Genomic DNA, 19756 nt, shown 5'->3' with positions numbered 1-19756 from the left:
CATAGTAGTATCTCTCCTAGAGAAATGAAAGTATCTGCCCACAAAGAGACTCTTACAAATATGATTTATTCATCATGCTTGAAAACTGAAAAAAAGTCCATCAACAGGATTAACAACTTGTTATATATTCGTGTAATGAAAATAATACTCAGCAATATAGAAAGAGTTAACTACTGATATATACAAAGGCATGAAGAAACCTTGAAAATATCTTGTTAGGTAGAGAAGCTGACAATAGAGATGTATGTGTATATAGATACAGATATCGATATAGATAGATATAGATATATAGTGTGAATACGTTTTTATGGACTTCAAGAACAGAGGACACTAATGTATAGTTACGGAAATCAGAACAGGGATTACTAATGGGGGTAGGAATTGGCTAGAATGAGGCATTGGGTAAGTTTCTAGTTGATGAAACTATTTCTTAAGTTAATTCATATTAGGTTATGTGGATGTATATAAGGGTGTGCTGGCACTGGCTCTTACCAACTTGAGAAAGCCAATTGTGTGCATCTTTTTCCAACTCTCCTTTCAAAGTTATCACATCAGTAGCTTGAAGTAGGCCATTGGTGGGAGTGTTTTCACCATGGAAATCAGCAAATGTTACATATCATGGCTTTGTTATTCAGAGAGCTGTGTTTTTCAGCACATCACTGGATTCTATAAAGTTGTAAGCTGTTTATCAAACTGTTCACTTAAGATTTATGATATTGAACACATAGTGACTATTTACCAACTCAAACAGTTCAATACATTCTAAATTCTTTCCACCTTAGACGGACAAATGATATCTCTGCCCCTCAGTTCTTACATAGTTCATCTTGGGCTAAACATCAAGTTTGTACTCAAACCAGGATTGTGCTTTGTTCAAGGAAAAGAAGTGTGAGATCATATTTTTAAGTTATTTTTTCTCCTCCATATACATAGCTGCATGTGTACTGGAGTTTCTGACTCACTCTTGTTGATCAGGGTGTTGACTAAGCTCCCGTCTCCTTTCTCCTTCATTTATCTTTATTCTCTTGCTTCATATATTTAAAATAAATAGGTGTTTCATCTCGAATCCTATACAGTAAACACTCTCTTTGCAACATATTAAATCACTGTAAGGGGTGAATGTATGTGTGTGTGTGTGTGTGTGTGTGTGTTCTTAATTGCACAAAGCAGGATGATTAGGAAACATTTAACCAAAGTAGTGTTGCTATTTATATTACCACACTTTGAGCAAGTAACAAGCATAGCTTTGTTTGTTGATTTTTTTTTAATTGGATCCAGTATTTTCCAAAGAAGAATTAAAGCCTTTTTAAAATAGTGCCTCTAATTGCACTTGAGCCTGGAAAAAGCTCGTATTGATTTTACTGCTTTGCTAAAATTATGCTTAAAATTAGTTTGAACAGAGCATTCTCTGCAAGTGATTGCTCTTACTGTTCACTTCAAGTTCAAAATCAGACAGACTGAAACAAGGAGACCTATGGTCCACAAATGAGATGCTTTCAGAAAATAACTATAGATTGAAATGGGCCAAGATGTGTTTTCAGCCTTAATAAAAATAAAAAGCGTTGGAAAAATATTAAGATTGATAATGGTATTATTAATGAATTTCATATTTTTTATTTCAGATGGACAGGCTTAATTTACTCATTGAAGCAGATGACATATAAATTGTTTGCTGAATTAGAGATCATTTGCTTCTGTTACAGCCTACAGACAATGCATGTTTGAGCCTAATGTCTCTAAGGAATGCTGTTTGAGAATTGGAATTGGTCAGCAACGTTACTTTTTGTGACTTTGTATGGGAAAAATCAGTAGGGCCCTTTTGTTACACAAAGACATGTTTCCTTGACAAAGATTTCTTCTAGTGCTGCAGTAACTGTGGACTGGGTATATATCTTAGTGTTTAGTAACGTGTGATTGGGAGTTTATTAGACCTGGGCTTGAATCTATGCTCAGTCACTTTCAAGTTCTGTGGCATTATTCAAGTCAGTGAAGTTCTCTGAGCCTCTGTTATGGAGATAACAGGGTCATAATGAGGTTTAAATGAGATCACATAGTCCTGGCACATACTAAGTGATCTATAAGTATTTTATAACTTACTAGTGTTTTAATTAAATCCACTAAGTTATTAACTCTTTTCACACTAGTATAGTGGCTTATTTAGCTTTTCCTCAGTGCCCAGAACAGGGTCTGAGACATTTTAAATGCTCAATAAATGTCATGTGCTCATGTGCTGTAGACTGTGGTTCATTTAGGTTTTGAAATGACTTTATATTATGGAGAATTTCAAACATATAAAACTGTAAAGAGAATAGTATAGTGACCTTCCATGTACCCATCACGCAGCTTCACCAATTCTCGACTCACAGTAAGTTTTGTTTCACCTGTACTCCTCCCCTTCCCATCTTTCCTGAAGCAAATTGAGTTCATTTTTAATCCTCTCTGCCATGGGCTCCACTGCCCTTCCTCTGCTGGCATGCTCAGGAGATACAAAGACATTTGAAAAAGGCATATAAACAAAACAAAATAGTGAAGTGATATCTACTGCCATGATCATGGAAAGCGTTTCCAAAGCTTAAGAGAAAATATGGATTTTCTGTTGCTGTTTTTGTCCCTTAGGGTAGATATCCGAGGCTCAATCAGGAAACAAGGGACAGCTGGTTAGAGTTTCGAGTCTTTCTGAAAATGACACATACAGTACAGTGATCAGTTTTTCTCTCTTGGATTGAAAGGAACTAGCTGCTTTCCTTGTACGTGCACATAGAGAATATGGAATTTACCCAGCAGTCAAAGAGCTAAATTAATTTACAGGTATTTATAGCAGATGAAGTAGCTATTCACCATACAGCTGTGAGCTGAGAGAAAGGTTAAGGATGTTCTAGTTGGTACCAGTCATTTAATATAAAAGCAATAAAAACATCTCAAATTAGTCCTGATGATTATTACCTACCAAGTTCCCTCTTTCTCATGAAATTCATGTTGCTGTTGTTTATTAGGCTCCATTTCTTTTAGCGCCAGTAAATAGATTCCATTAGTTGTATGTAAGAAGGGTGGGACACAGCGGAAGTCCCAGTAGCAATATTATCCTAATCACATGCAGTATTCTGATGGCTCCAATTTGCTTTCAGAGAGGCAGGTGGTAATGGTGGTAGCGACTGTGTAATGGTTTATTGAGAAGTTTGACATTATTTCTTGATGTAATAGCATATTTCCTTAAAGGTTATTTGAACTTACCTTGTGTGATACAAGGAAAAGGCAGAGTAATTTTTGTTGTGGCAGGATTCATTGATTTGGGGTAGCACTATCGATTTCATGTGGATCTGAGATTATTACAAATAGCAACCTTGCAAGCATTTCTTGGTTGTATTGGCAGGCTGTCTAACATGCCAACAGGAATCTCCAAGCAACACAGAAAACAAGCTTACATTATAACTTTAGCAAGATGTTAAAGTGCCTACCTAGTCTTCATTCTTTTACACATTGATATCCATATTAATATTCATTTTATCATTCAATTATTTCTCTAATAAGTAGTTACTGCTGATTTATGCTGTACTTAGTCTTGTAGTAGGCTGTGGGAATGTACATGAATCAAGTGCGGTTCCTACCCTTAAGGATCACACAGTCTAGTCGAGGAGGCAGGTATCTATACAGAAAACAGTCATAGTTTGACAAATAGAGGACCAAATGAACCTTACTTTGAGCTAATTTGGAAATAATCGTATGGTGTCTTATTATTAGTAGAACATTTAATATCCACATAGACTGATTTTGAGAAGAATTGTGTCATAGAATTAAAAAAAATTAAAGGAGATATTGTTAATTAATACTTGACATTTAACAAAGCATTTTCAAATTGGAGCCTCATGGTAAGCCTATAAAATAAACCTTAGTATATTTTGATCTCTATTTTTCTGCTGCCTTTTCCAAAAAACAAACAATAACAACAACAAAAACCTCCTTCAGTTATCTACACCCACTGATTTACACTTCACTTTTTTTCTTTATATCATTTCAATCAGGATTTCACCAACACTGCTCTGCAAAATATGCTGTTATCATGCCACCAACAACCTCTCTGTCATCCAATCCAATGTTCAATTCTTAGTCTTCAACTCACTTTCTCCTCCTTGTTACACTTTATTTAGCTCTCAGGACCCATTCTCGGCGGTCCTCTTCCTACCACACTGGCGGTGACTTCTGTCTCCTTTGCTGGATTCTCGTCTTCTCCCCAACCTCTTAATATTGGGGGGCCAAGGCTCAGTCATCAGATTCTTTTTCTTTTTTATTCACATTTGATACCTACATGACCTAATCCAGTTCTATTACTTTAAGTGTCATGTATATGCTGCTGACAGCTCCCTAATATATATCTTCAATACAGACCTCTTCACTGAAATCCCAATTCATATATTTAACTGTCTACTTGATACTCCATTTAAATTTCTAATAGACACTTCAAAGCTAACATGTATAAGGCAGATATCTTAATTTCCAATCCCCCCAAGGTATGCAATAACCTTAGTGACCCTCATCTTCATAAATGGCAGTTTTATTCTTTTACTTGCTCTAATCAATAACTACAGTTATATTTGACTCTTCACGTTCACATAAAATTCATATTTCATCAATTAGCCTGTTAGTTTGGCTCTTCATTCAACTAACATATTTATTGAGTGCTTACTAAGTGCCAGGCACTGTTTGACTTACTGGGGATAAGGCAGTACCAAAAAGGACAAATTTCTCAGCTCTCATGGAGCTCACATTCTAGTGGGTAGCTTATATTTGAGTGTCTCTACCTTCAAAATATATTCAGAAACTGACTATATATATTCTCACCACTTCCACCACCATGTCCCTAGTGTGAACCATCACCTCTTACTGTAACGACTCTCTAACTGGTCTCCCTGCTTCTGCCCTTGACCTTCTACCATCTATTCTCAACAGAGCAGTCAGAGTGATCCTATAAAAACACGAGTCAGATAATTTCATTTCTATGCTCAAAATCAAGAATATTCTGCCTCCACATATTCACTTGGCTCACCTCCTCACTTCCTTTTGTTTCTGCTCAAATGCCATCTAATTGGAGCTGTCTACCTAGATCACACTGTAAAAGTAGCACATGGATATCTATATACACATGCACACACAGACACCAGTTACTCATTGTCCCTTTAACTTGATTTAGTTTATCTTCTGAGAACATATCACAGAGCAGTTTGTTTAGTTGTTAATGTTTTTCTTCCCTTCCTGGAATGTAAACTTCATGAAAGCAGGGACGTTTTCTGTTTTGTTTTAATCAAGTGTCTACCCCCAAGGAGAAATCCATCTAGTGGCAGAGCTAGTCATATATTTTGTAACACAAAGCAGAATGGAATTATAGAAGCAGGAATTCTTTATTCTCACAAAGAGGCCCAAGGAAAACTGTCACTCACTTACTAGGAGGCACCTTGACTTTGAAGGATACTAATCATTTTTTTTCTTTTTTTAAAATTAATTTTTATTGGAGTATAGTTGCTTTACAAGGTTCTGTTAGTTTCTGCAGTACAGCAAATTGAATCAGTTATACGTATACATATACCCACTCTTCTATAGATTTCCTTCCCATTTAGGTAATTTCCTTCCCATTTAGGTCACCACAGAGCATTGAGTAGAGTTCCCTGTGCTATACAGTACATTCTCATTAGTTATCTATTTTATACATAGTAGTGTGTATATGTCAATCCCAATCTCCCAATTCATCCCACCCCACCTTCCCCCCTTGGTATCCATACATTTGTTCTCTACATCTGTGTCTCTGTTTCTGCTTTGCAAATAACTTCATCTGTACCATTTTTCTAGATTCCACATATAAGCAATATTATACGATATTTGTTTTTCTCTTTCTGACTTACTTCACTCTGTATGACAGTCTCTGTCATACATCCAAATACTAATCATTTTGATAGCTAGAGAATGATGGCAAAATCATCCCAGGTCAAAGAAAAAACAATAGGGAAAGAGAGTACAAGAATTCATTAACACATCATTCATTCAGGGTTGGTGGACTGGAGAGTCATAAATAAATATGGAAGAACTTAGGGAAAACAATGCTGAAAGTATAGATGAGGTGATACTAAGGAGGGCCCTGTGTGACTTTTTAGAAGTTTGGACATTATTTTATAGGCAATGAGAATCTATTATTGGGTTTTACAGGAAGGGGATAGGCATAATTTCATTTGTATAGTAGGAAGATTAATCTAACAATAAGGCCAAAGCTGAATTAGAGAAGCAAGATGGATGTTATGAGCCTTTGAAATAGTCTAGATGGAAAAAATAAGAATCTCAATTCCTCTGCTCACGGGCTGTGCGACCTTTGCTTTCTGGTCCTTCCTAACTCAGATGGTATATATTTTCTTATATTAGCAGTGGGGGATGTGAGTTCAGCTTTGTGCTTGCCTCTTTCTGACCAGGCATGGTATACTCCTGTTTTGCAATATTGGGTGGAAAGGAGGGAGAGGGGAGAAAGATATATTTGCCTTAGAAGAAAGTATATATAATGGAATAATTTAAAAATACATATGTCAATATCAAGTACAAATCTAAAACAGAGGAATGGTTAGGTAAATTGTAATCACTCCACTTGTGGAATTTTATGCAACCACTAGAAAGTTTATGAAGAATTATTATAGATGTAAAACATCAATTCATTCAACCATTCATTCAGCAAATATGTATTTAGATGCTATTATGTGTCTGGCACTATTATAGATGCTGGGGATGTACTGATGATTAAAACAAAGTCTCTGCATTCATGGAACTCACTTCCTAGGGGTAGAAAGCTTATGCTATGACTATCTGTGAGAATACAGAATGCAAATTTGCAAATGCACTTTCTAAGATAGACTAAGATAGATATAGACTATGTATAGGAGAAACTCTAAAATTGTACTAAAATGTTTAAAATAATAAATAGTTTCTGCATATCAGAATTATAAATGATTTATTTTCTTATTTAAACATTTCTGAATTTTCAACAAATGCTGTTTTTATAGACAGTGCATTCATTTTCTATGGTTGTATAACAAATTGCCCCCAAATCAGTAGCTTAAATACATACATTTATTATATCACAATTTGTGAGGATCAGGAGATCAGGTCTGGCATAGCTAGCTCTTCTGCTCAGGGTCTCCCAATTGCAGGGGACACGGATTCGATCCCTGTCCGGGAAGATCCCACATGCTGCGGAGCAAGTAAGTCCGTGTGCCACAACTACTGAGCCCACATGCCACAACTACTGAAGCCAACACACCTAGAGCCTGTGCTCCGCAACAAGAGAAGCCACCGCAATGAGAAGCCCGTGTACCACAATGAAGAGTAGCCCCGGCTCACCGCAACTAGAGAAAGCCTGCCTGCAGAAACAAAGACCCAACGCAGCCAAAAATAAATAAATTAAACAACAACAACAACAAAGATGAGACTTTGGGAAATTTTTAGATAGACCCTTGTCCCCTGCTTGCTAGGAGAATAGATTACAGGAAAAGGAGAATAAAGGCATCTATAAACCCAAATTCACTGTCTTTCATCTTTTAAGTGGTCTTTGTAACTTGTGATCATTACTTATCCATTTTGAGAAAACATTTAAATGTTGCTATCAACTAATCCCTAAGTAAGTCTTTCCTAAAGTGTGATTTAGGCTCTGGCTAAGTACTAAATCAGAAGATTAGAAATCTGCAAACACCAAGGAGGTGGATGAATAAAGGAGATGGGCACAAAGAATCCAAATGTATTCTGATCTAAGAATCAAACACATTGCAATTCTATATATTTCTTTCAGTCCTTAGGAATATTCATGAATATTTGTATTCTTTATTATTCTCCTTGCAAATAATAGTACTCTGAGATGAAGACTGACTTCCTGAAATGCGCTAACTTTTAGAATTGTTCTCTAACACAGCAGTCTCCAACCTTTTTGGCACCAGGGACTGGTTTGGTGGAAGACAATTTTTCCACAGATGCCGGGGGAGAGAGAATGGTTCAGGCGGTAATGCGAGCGATGGGGAGCTGCAGGTGAAGCTTCCCTTGCTTGCCTGCCGCTCACCTCCTGCTGTGCGACCCGCTTCCTAACAGGCTGCGGACCATCACTGGTCCGCAGCCCAGGGGTTGGGGACCCCTGCTCTAACAAATATTCAAAGTCAGATAGAATATCTTGGCGATCATCTAATGGTATCTTTATTTTATAGATGAGGAAACTGAGGCACATTGGAGAAGCTGGGACCCAGTCATCTGATCCTTTGTTCAGTGCACATGGCCCAACACTAATAGAAATGTATAACACTCGACCTAAGGTCACGGGGGTGCTTAGTTTAGCTTGTCTATAGAAGTTATAATATTTATAAAAATACATTAAATATCACATGAGTTATTTTATTTAAATGCATATTTGTCGGCACTGAAAATGATAAAAAGTAAACTGTGACAAGCTGATGTGAAAGTTATTTTAATATATTCAGTTTGACATATTTCCATAAAAGCAAGCTGTTCATAACTGCAGATTTATTGCTCATGTCTCAATGTTGTGTGTCACTGAAATCTGCAGTTTCAAACTCAAGAATAGGAAGGAAGCTAATCATCATTAGGTAATGATAATGCAGATCTACTTGGAAATTTTCTTCAGGGACAGGAGGAGAGGGTGGAGATGAGTGTGTGCTAATTCCAAAACAGCGTGTGCCTGTGTTTCCAATGATGTATTATTGCTTGCTTGCCAAAGGCGCCAAAGTAGTTCTCCTTAGAGCTAAATTGAAAACAGTGTATATGTATTTGCAATGCTAATGTTCAGAGCTCATAACTTTTTAACTGTGTGCAAAAGGAAGTCTTTAGTGAATTTCTATCCATGATTATGTGTCTGTGTGTATACACTTTTTGCTTTGCTTTGCTTTTTAAAATAAAATAGGGAGTGTAATCCATCAGGTTTGCTATAGAATCTGTACCTAAGGAAAATTATTCTTTCTGGGCATTTATAACGCTGGCTCTGGTTTTGAATAATCAAATTTTTATAAAGTGAGATAGTTGCTTGAGATAATTTTCTGGTTAATTCATATCAGTTAAAAATAGTGTTTGAAAGCAAAAAAAAAACAGTAAGACAGATCAAAATTCCTATGAGGGCTTGTCTACATTGATTAAAATCATAACTTATTATGATTGTTGCATAACTTATTACATACTTGTTTTTAAGTTGCATAACTTATTACATACTTGTTTTTAAGCAGGGACTGGTTTTGGAATCCTGGGTACCACCATGCTGTTTTGAAGGTTGGTCAGACTATCAAAGTTCTCAACTTGGTATCCTCTGCTGAAGTGTCAAGGATTGTTTATGGGATCTGTGAGCGAACTCTACTGGGGACGGTTTAGGTCAGAGGTTCTCAATGAAGGAGGGAGTACTTTGACAAATACTTGAGAACTTATTTTTTGGTTTTCTTCAGTGATGTTGGGGTGTGCTACTAGCCTTTTAGAGGACAGTAACCACAAGAAAATGTTGACTTCAAATATCCTACTGCAGCTTATAATTTCCTCCTAATTACCTCAGTCTAGAAGCTAACTCAATTTTACTGATAAACATTAAGTATTTTTGCATGGATTTACTATTCCTGTGCTGAAATTTCTAGGGATGCAACTACTGTGTAAAGCAAGGGAAGATAATACATTGCTAAGAGTTTTGTGTACTATTTAAGAAAATGATGTTCCTGATAATAGTACTGCTCATGGTATTGAATTACACAGTCCAGTACAACTGCATTAGTCTGCATTTTAAGCTATCATTTTGTCAGCGATTCTAGATGTAGGTGCAAGCTTATAACTACTTCATCTTCATGATTTTCTCTACTATAGTTGTGTATGAGCACACATATGAAAGTATACATATGTGTTTAAAAATATTTTTCTTTTATCTTACAGTTAGAGTAATATGTTAATATTTATGAACTCATTTATACATTCAACCAGTATTTCTTGAGTAGCCACTTCATGCCAGACATTGCCCTACACACTGGGATATACAATTAAAACCAACAGAAATCCTTGCCCTTGTTCTAGTAAGGAGACACCTATCATAGAGAGTAAATGTAAAGAATGAGTAATATATATATAATATGTTAGAAAGTGATTAGTGCTATGGGAAAAAAGAAATAAGCAGGGTGAGAGTGACAAGGAATGCCAAGCTTGGGCAGAGTGCAAACACTGCAATCTTAAATAAGCGGGTCCTGGCTGGCTTCACTGAGAAGGTGACATTCATGCAAAGGTTTGAAGGAGGCTGAGGGAGTGACTCATGCAGATAGTTTAAAACAGATATGTTCCCAGTAGGTGCTATCTTTCTGCTATTCTTTACCTTAAGTGTCCTTTTCTCTCTTTTGTCAGCCTTGGTAGTTTCCTTTCCATTTCTCTCTCTTCTTTGGTTTTCCATTTTTCTTTCAGGCCTTACACTGGCTACTAGGCGTCATCTTAGGCAGTGCCTATATCCCTTTGGATTGAAGAAGTTACTGACCTCCTGCTTAAAATAGCTTTACATCAATTAAAGCTGCAGATTATTTTGAAAACATAGATCTTTCTTGTGTGATCATATGAACTCTTAGGCTGTAAGTTGTGTAAGGGTGAAATCAGTTTTGTGTCAAAGACTGAAGTAGGCCACCCTCAGTGTCATTCCCGTTACTCCCTCAGTGTTTGCTTAGAACACCTTTGCTCATAGAACGTCTTCAAGAGGTTTTTGATGAGTTACTTTCCACTTCACCCATTGATTTGAAAAATAACTTCCTTATTATACTTAGTAGATGATGCAATCATGTTTATACTTCCAATATTTCTTATACACCACCCAAAAAACATAGCTATATAGAAGTAAGCTTATTGCCTCCCAAGTTTATTTTGTTGTTAAGCAACTTTGTTCAGAATCCTATCTTCTAGGCTCCAAAGAGTGAAACGAAGGAAAAACCTTGCAGTTAAAGTCAAGAGGTTTATATTTCAGATGTATGAAGGGAATCACAAAGTAATCAGTGAAAACACATAACCAAGATTAGTATTTTCAATATGAGAGGAATTTTGTTGGCTGGCCACACACACACAATTTAAAGAGCTTGTGTCAGGTTTTTTGGCAGTAAAGATTGTATGCTACACATAAGAGACCGTATTCCAAAGAGATCCTATCGCAGTTTGCTTCAATTTGTGAGTGTACAACCAAAAATAACACTCCTCATTTTTTTCCAAAAGATGTTTCCATCAAATCAATAAAACCCAAAGAAAAATAATAGAATGTTGAATAGTTTATAATAAACCTGAAGCTGTCTGTCCAATCATCCTCCTCTGTCAGTTAATGGGAGGTGTTTTGTAGGAACAGAAACAGTTGCCTCTTACCCATGACAGTTTTATGTATGGCTGACAAGCAAATATCAAGACCACCGTCAGAACCAGGGTAACTAGTTAAAATCCAGGGCATCCTTTTGAGAGACATAGATGTGGTACTGAACCACACCAATTTAGGAGAAAACAATAAAGCTGATATGCTGTGAGTATGGAAACAGGTGGACAAAAGGTAAGACTTAAAGGATGTTTAAGTCGGTGTGCTGGTACCCATGGTGGCATTTAATGAGGCCCTCGTGGCATTGGAGTGTTGACTTGCAATGCTGTGCTCCCTGCTATTGAAGGGGCTGATCACTGGAACTAGTGGTTTCAGTACCTCATTTCTTCATTAACCATTTGGGTGACCTTAAGTAATTTATTTAAATTATTTGAGTCTCAGTTTCTTTATCTGTAAAATGGGAATCATGATGTATCCAGAGCACAAATCAGGGGTTTTTGAGAAGACTGGATGAGATGATACCAGGAGGTACTTTAAAAGCTTTGAGTTGCTTCAGAATTAAGAAGCATTTTTATATGAGGTTATTAGTCCTTGAACATAGGACAGGTAGAACAGTATTTGTACTGGGTACATTTATTGTCTTGCAGATATCTTTGCTATGACTTAGTTATGAGTTGTCAACATGTATGTATATAACACCAAACTTATTGTACTCTTTCCCAAGTACATCTACAATGGGTTTTCATGGAATACTGTCTTTGCCATCATTTATTCCTTCCTCTGTCATAACTACTGAAATACCCAAAATGTGACACAGGAATTGTTGCCAGATTTTTGCTGACATGCTTTGCACAAGCTTATCAAAATAGATGTTTATGTGACAGTAAATAACGTGAAAAAAACCTTAATATTCAGATGGAATTTGACATATCTGCCCCAGGACCCCAATATTCCAGTCAATGGCAGTCAAAATGGCAGCTATACAAGTCAGTGTCTTGGGTCATTTCTTCAGGTTCCTCAGTTGTCAGATTTACTCCCCATCCTTCCAGGATGTCTCTGGGTCTGCTCTCAGGGTCTATCTTCAACTCGGTGCTTGGTACTCTGGCATATCGTAAGTGCTGTTCACATCTCAGTCTCACATGGGAGACAAAAAGAGAGTCACTGTTTCCATTCTTCTTACCACTGCATATTACTGTCTTCCCCATCATTCTACTACTTTTCATTAAATGGTCTGATAGGTACTTCTGGCCTTCCTTGGCAGTGTATGTTCCCAATGAATATTCCAACTCCACATAGCCTCTACTTACTCAAAACCCAACTCGTTTAATAACCAATCATGAATTTGCTTAATTTTGACCACTTATCTTGGTGTTATATGTAATTCCACTTACAGTCACGTGCATATATAAGCTGTGAGAAAGGGTCCTAATCCAGATAATTTTCCATCAATTATTGAGGCCATCTTTAGAATATGAAGCTATGTCAAATCCAGCAAAGAACATATTTTTGCCTATGGGGCCTGTTACAATTAACCTTCCTCTGCCATTCAAATGAGGGGAGATACAGCTACCCTTTAAATGGACCAGATATTCTGAAGTGGCAATAAAGGTTCTAGCTAAACAGAGTGATTTAGCTGACAAAAGAAAGTTGAGTGTTTCCACTGCCAACTCAATTAAAAGATGCTAAGTTTCTATTTGAGAAGAGTTTGTGAGCTGCACAAAAGAATGATTGCAATGCTATGACAAATCAAAAGACACTTTTGGCCAGACTTAGATGTGCACCGTATGCAGACATATGCTTGACTGTGTTAGACTGGAAAAACCTCAAATGGTAAGTCATAAAACTGACATGGTGAGACTTCAAAGCTTTTCCTGAACTCATGACTGTGTTCAAAACAGAGAGAAGCTTCCCTATTCTCTGAAATGCTTTTATTACCCACCTCAGTCAACATGTCACGTGATAGATGCTGTGCATTTTGAAAAGCTTAAGCATGGCAAGTAGTTTTGAGGTTGAAATGAAGGCTCTCAGACTGGCCACTTTGATCTGAGCCTCACCAAAATAGATGGTACGAGCTTAGGCTTGGTGAATCGTTGACAACTATTGATTGTCCATTTGAGAGGAGCACAAGTAGTGCAATTTGTCAAGCCATGTGTAATCTAAAGTGGAAATCCTAAATGGGAAATGGGGGAAAATAGGTAGCTAAAGTGAGCCTGTCTCCTGTGATTTTTTTTAACTTTATGTAAGTCTAGAAAACATAGGCATTAAGAAGGAAACAACATTGTCATCAGTTCCCCTTGCCAGTTGCCATTACATTGAATGGTGGCTGATTTAGGCAATTTCAGATGTAGTTTATGTCTGTGTTTACCTAGATCCAGGGCCTGTGCAGTATCTATGCCCATTGTGCTTGAGTGCTGCCTTTATTTTGCTAATGCGGACAAGAAGACAGTACCCTTGTTATTCATCTTACTATTTAGATATTTTTAAACAAGTTAATAACACAGTCATCACATGTGAGGATATATAACTGTATTTTCTACATATAGATTTATCAATGGTTAGAAAAATAATTAGCAACTTGTTACAAAATAGAAGTACAATATGCACTTCTATTAATAATACGGGCATGTACATCATTTCTTTATATCATCAAAAGAATTTGGGATTCAAGTGCAGACATCCAAACATCATCTCCTGGAATGCATTCGTACCATAAGCAATTGACGAAATACAAATGGCTTGTGTTTCGAATATTCATTTGTGATCATCACAGCTAACCTTTGAACAGCACTTTAGAAAATGCATTTGCTGAGCACTTTAGAAAGCAGTGGCACACTTGTCACCTTATTGTCCTCTCACTGTACCTCTCTGAGGAATGAGTGGTGGATATTATCATACCCATTGTAAAAGGACGTATACGAAGTCTTGCATTATTTTTCCACCCCATACTATTTCTGTGAATTCATATACAAAAGAATCAGTATCATAAATTGTGATTGAAAACCCAAGATTATAAAAATTTAGAATCCTTAATTTTTGACAAATTACACATGTATTGACATGGAAAGTAATTGTTTAAAACTGCCTAACACTTTAGCTACACTATTACTGACTCTTCCGTGGCGTTGATTAATGAAACATGTCATTGCATTCCCCAAATAGCCATACCATAGTGAATAGTTTGAGTCACAATTCTGACCGTGGGCAACGTGAGCAATACCCCGCTGTGGGTTGGGATCTCAGACTCCAAAATGTCAGCCACCATCCTGGATAATTTTACCAACCCTATTCATCTCATGTTTCTGGAAGTGGCTGGATCTCTCCTCTTCTGTGACCGCATCCTCTCTTCCTCTGCTCCATCGCTTACCAGGCTCTGACAAAGCAGTTCTTTTCCCTTTTCCTTTCATGTCTATGGGTGGGAAGGGCTTCTCACTTTTGCTAGTCCCTGAGTACTTCCACATTCGTTGTTGCTTCTTAACCCTGCGCTCAACTCTGAATAGTCCTTAAGTAAATTATCTTTGAATCACAGCTGAGTCTGCCTTTATGTTTCTTACTGATACCCTGACTAATGGTGTTCTGGTCCATTTATTTAAGCTTCTTTTATATCCCATAGCAAAGTTCTATGTTTTTTACATAAAAGATTGCATTAGATTAAATTTTGTGTATTTTATAATGATGTTTTAATTAATGGAATATTTTCTTTTTATTTTCTAACTGGTTATATTGATATATAGTCCTGAATAGATGTAGTGACATTGAGAAGTGCTCACAATGTGATGCAAAGCCAGAATAAAAGAGAATTACAAGCTATATAAACATATATAATATAAAATACCATCCCAAGGAAAAACTCACCAACATTTTTAAAAGTAGGTTTTAATAATTAGATTTGGGATGGTTTTTAAATAGAAATATCTATTATTTAAAAATTGACCACTGAAAACAGCTGCAACCCAAATTGTAGAAAAATATGCAGGGCACATAATGACCTGTATGTGGAAAATTGTTAAGTTGGAACTTCTACTTTCCTGGCTATACCCAACCACTAAAGACTTGACACTGAATCAAGTGGGAGCTGGAAGGGAAAATACCTTGCCATCCTACACTTTTTGTCAGTTCTTCCCCTTGGCTAAACCCAATCAGAAGCCAGAGGGTAAGGCTGCCAGATTCATAAGTCTCCTGGCAGAAAGCAGTGTAGAAATGGGTAGAGCATGGGGTGGGAGGTAGCACAAACAAGGGTGAAACAAGAGGGATTTAATAATCAATTATTTTAAAGATGTCAATTCTCTACCAATTTAATTTAGATATTTAACACTATCATAATCCAAGTCCCAACGAGGAAAAGAAATTAGGAGGTGGGGGAGGGAAGAACTTAACAAAAATGTTTCCAAAGTTTACTACTAAGAAATGGGAATATTCCACAAAATACTGAGGGAACAAAAAATCAGCAGTAATGAGAGGGGAATTTTCCCTCCTACACAATAAAAGATGTTATAGAGTAGGCTTGTTCTAATGGCTAATGAAACAATAGAAAATTCATTTACATTTCCTCCTTTATTCAGTTGATAATAATGAATGTTTCCTTTGTCAGGCACAGAGACAAGTGCTGAGCATGCAGTTGGGAACAAAAAGGGCAGGGTACCTGCCCTCATGGTGTATTCAGTCTTACAATTCAGGAAAATATTAACCCAAGAGAAGAAACGCAAACTGAAGAAACACTTTGAAGCTGACAGAGATTACAGAAAATAATAAATCCCAGAAACAGAGGGTCCAGGAAAACATGTTCTGTCATGCATCTTTACATGCTGGCTGCAGAACAAATTCTCATTGCATAATATAAACTTTATTTAAAACATGCATCTCCTTTGGCCCAAGGAATACTCTTCTGGTAATATCAGTGTACCAGTCAGGGTACATTGAAGAAAACAGAGCCAGGGGATTCATTACAAAGGTATTGGATAGCTGAAAAGCTGAAAAGACAAATGGGAAAGTGAGAAAATCTAAGGATTTGCAACAGCAAGAAGCTGCTACCAGCTCTAGGGCTGGAGGGACACAGAGCAGAGGTGGTGTTGGTACAACTCAGGCTACTGATGGGAACTGCAGTCATAAAGGTAGAGATAGTGCAGGTGGAGCTGGAAAAATCGAGATGAACCACTGCCAGAGAGACCACCTGAAGCAGGGAGAGAGAGCAAGAAATGCCCTGACTTCTCCCCTCTTTCTACGTTCCACGTTCCTCTAGTATCACCCATTAGCTAAACCCAACTGGAAGCTAGTTGGCAAGGGAGCCTTGAAAATGCAGTTTTCCGGGATTAGCCTCCTCCTCATACCCCCACCTCCCCACCCTGTGCCATGTACCGTACAGAACTGGTCAGGGGGAGGGTGAGAAATGGATACCAGAGCAAACTAATAAGTGACTAGCAGTACCCCTTATGGAAGTAATTGAAGAACACTGCTAGCATGTAGAATTAGAAAAATTTTAGCTTTTTTTAATAATGAGGATCAAATGTTGTTATAAAATAATATTTTAGCTTATTTTAAATGGCTAGAAAAGCATATATACTAGAAAGAATATACGTATATTTAATGTTATATAATAATATTTAGGTATCATCATCATCATTACCATTATCATCAAGAATGGAAGAAATGAGGAAATTAGGATGGATAGTCACCAGATTAACACAAACTGTTGCTAGGTGGGATTACGTGTGACTTTCATTTTCTTCTATGTGTTTTTATATGTATCCTCCAAATGATTTTCAAAAGAATATGTAGTAACTTTATTATGAGGTAAAGTAACTCTTGTTTTATCTTAACGCTTTATTACCTTTCTATTATTCATTTGTATGTATATTTAATTATTTAATTGCTCACTTTTTGTTGGGCCTTTCAGCTCATCCCAACACTTTGCTGTTATAAACAATATTCTTTCACAAAGAGAGGTTAAAGTTACCTGAAGGTTTGTAGGTAAATTTCTGTCCCCAGCATCTTCCCAATTAAATTTGCAGAGTTTGTAGAATTTGTGAGCTGAGTTGCCTTCTTATATGACAACATAATCTCAGACAATAATTCTCAACTATGACCATATATATTTGAATCACCTGGGCAGCTTTTTAAAAGTACCAGTGCCTAGGACACACTGCAGACCAATTGAATCAGAATCTCTAGGAATCGAATCTGGGAATCAGTATATTTTAAAAATTACCTAGATTACTTCAATATGCAGTTAGGATGAGAACCCCTGCTTCAGGCTTCAACTAGAACAGAACTGAATGTCTTCTAAACTGCAGGGAAATAGTTGTGCTGAAAGGAATTTCATGCCCCAAGAACAGATGTCTCTAGCCAAGTTAAGTAGAAGACATGCACTGATGCAATGACAATTATCTATTCCTAAAGCAGAACAGGGATTTGAGGAAGTACCTACATGTACCAGGGTAGGTTAAAGATAAATGTTTTTAAATAATTATGGAAGGCCCAAAATGACCCACGTATCAGGAAATTCCTGAATTATAAGTGATTACGTACTGATTTAATAAGATTCCCTCTCCTTTTACTAAAAAAAAAAAAACGAAAACAAAAATGAATAAACCACAAACGGTTCATGGTTTTCAGTCCAAAGAGCTTATTTGAGTAAAAGCCAACCTGTTTTTCAGGTTTCCCAGAGCTTACTTCATTAGTAATTAACTTAGTTGAAGAATAGTTGCTGGTCAGACTGTTCAGGCAACCAAATAACTGAAAGTCTTGAATCTTTGGGAAGCAAAAAGCTTTACATTCCTTTTAGATGTAAAAGTTTTAATTCCTATGAGAACTACTTTATAATCCCCAAAGCATCTTAAATTGTTCTAACCTTGTACATCCCCTTTCTGGGATCTTTTGATCTAAGTGGGTGATATTTGATGTTTATCTATTTCACAGAAGGTTTGAAATATCTCAGAGCATGAATGCCTAATCCCATTAATTTAAGTTCACACAATGGATTCTTTTTTATGAAAACATCATAATTTTTTGTGAAAACATCATAAGTACAAAATAAAAATAATGAATCCCAGATCCGTCTCTGGGATGTGTACATTTTAGCTAAGTTATTTAAACCCTGAGCTTCAGCTTTCTCATTTGTGAAATGAAGATGATATTAGTATCTGGCTCTTTGATAGTCAAGAGCTTTTTAGATAAAATCATGTATGTAAAGCCTCAAGTACAATACCTGGAATGTAGAACGTGCTCAAAACTGTTAAATTCCTGCCTAATCCTACTACCTAAATAAGACTGGAGAGATTTATCCGGAAACGGTGACATACCTGGTGGGAAGGTTATCCTTAGACTTATCTATCCCCTGGACATCCCTCAAATCATCCCCATAGAAAGAGCAGGTTTCCTTCATTCTGAGTTGACCTTGCCATGATTAGGTGCATATTTTTCTGTCTCTATCTAATATATTCCTTTGATGTATAAGTTACATGTTTTTCTAGCTGGAGTTTGAGTTTCTTGAGAGTAAGGGCTGTCTTTTTCTTTCATATCCTTCAGATTTGTTGAAATTGTGATAGATGCTCAATAAATATATACTGAAGATTTGTCTACAATGAAACGCACAAAATTATAGGGCTTGTAGGAAACTTTAAAATCAATTTTTACAATAACTTCACTTTACAAATGAGGAAACTGAGGCTTAGAGATGTTACAAGCGTTGCCCAATGTCACAGAGCTAGAAAGTAGCAGAGGTAGCATTGAAACTCAGATTGGTCCAGTTCCCATGCCAGTGCTCTTTTCGTTACCCAATACTCTTTTTCTTTTAATATGATGAAGTCAGTGGATTGGAAATTGATTGGAAATTGTAGACTATTATCACTTGTCAGTATTTTGGAGAAAAAAATCTTCTTTTGGGAGGATCATTTATCTAGATTGGTGGTTTTTCCATATTAGCTCGCATTCAGAATCTTCTAGAAAGCTTGTTAAAACACAGAATATAGAACCCCACTCCCAGAGTTTCTGATGTAGTAGGTTAGGTGGGCTCAAGGTTCTATATTTCTAACAAATTCCCAGGTGAAGCTGATGCTTCATCTTTTGAGAGAAGCTGAACTAGAATTATTATGGATTCATTTTTTCTCTTGTCATAAAACCAAACTTGATCCAAGAGGGCATTGTGTAATCTGAGCTTCCTACAATGTACAAAGAACATGACAGTACATGGGACTAGCCTTTCCTTGAAAGCATTTTCCTTTTGTTTGAAAGAGAGTTGGTGAGCACCTAATCTGTAGTACACAGTGCTATGAGGATATTAAGGTGTATAAGACCCAATGCCTGTCCTCAAGGCGGCCCTGTGACTTCATGCAGGAGGAAGTGTCCACTTCTAGGATGGGCCAGGAATGAGCTATGGTTTAAGAAGTGGTGGGGTTGAGGAAGCTTCAATACATTTGTAGATGTTTTCCAGAGGTAGTT

Source organism: Lagenorhynchus albirostris, chromosome X, assembly GCF_949774975.1.
Source record: "Lagenorhynchus albirostris chromosome X, mLagAlb1.1, whole genome shotgun sequence".
NCBI classification, from domain to species: Eukaryota; Metazoa; Chordata; class Mammalia; order Artiodactyla; family Delphinidae; genus Lagenorhynchus; species Lagenorhynchus albirostris.
This window is presented reverse-complemented; position numbering follows the sequence as displayed.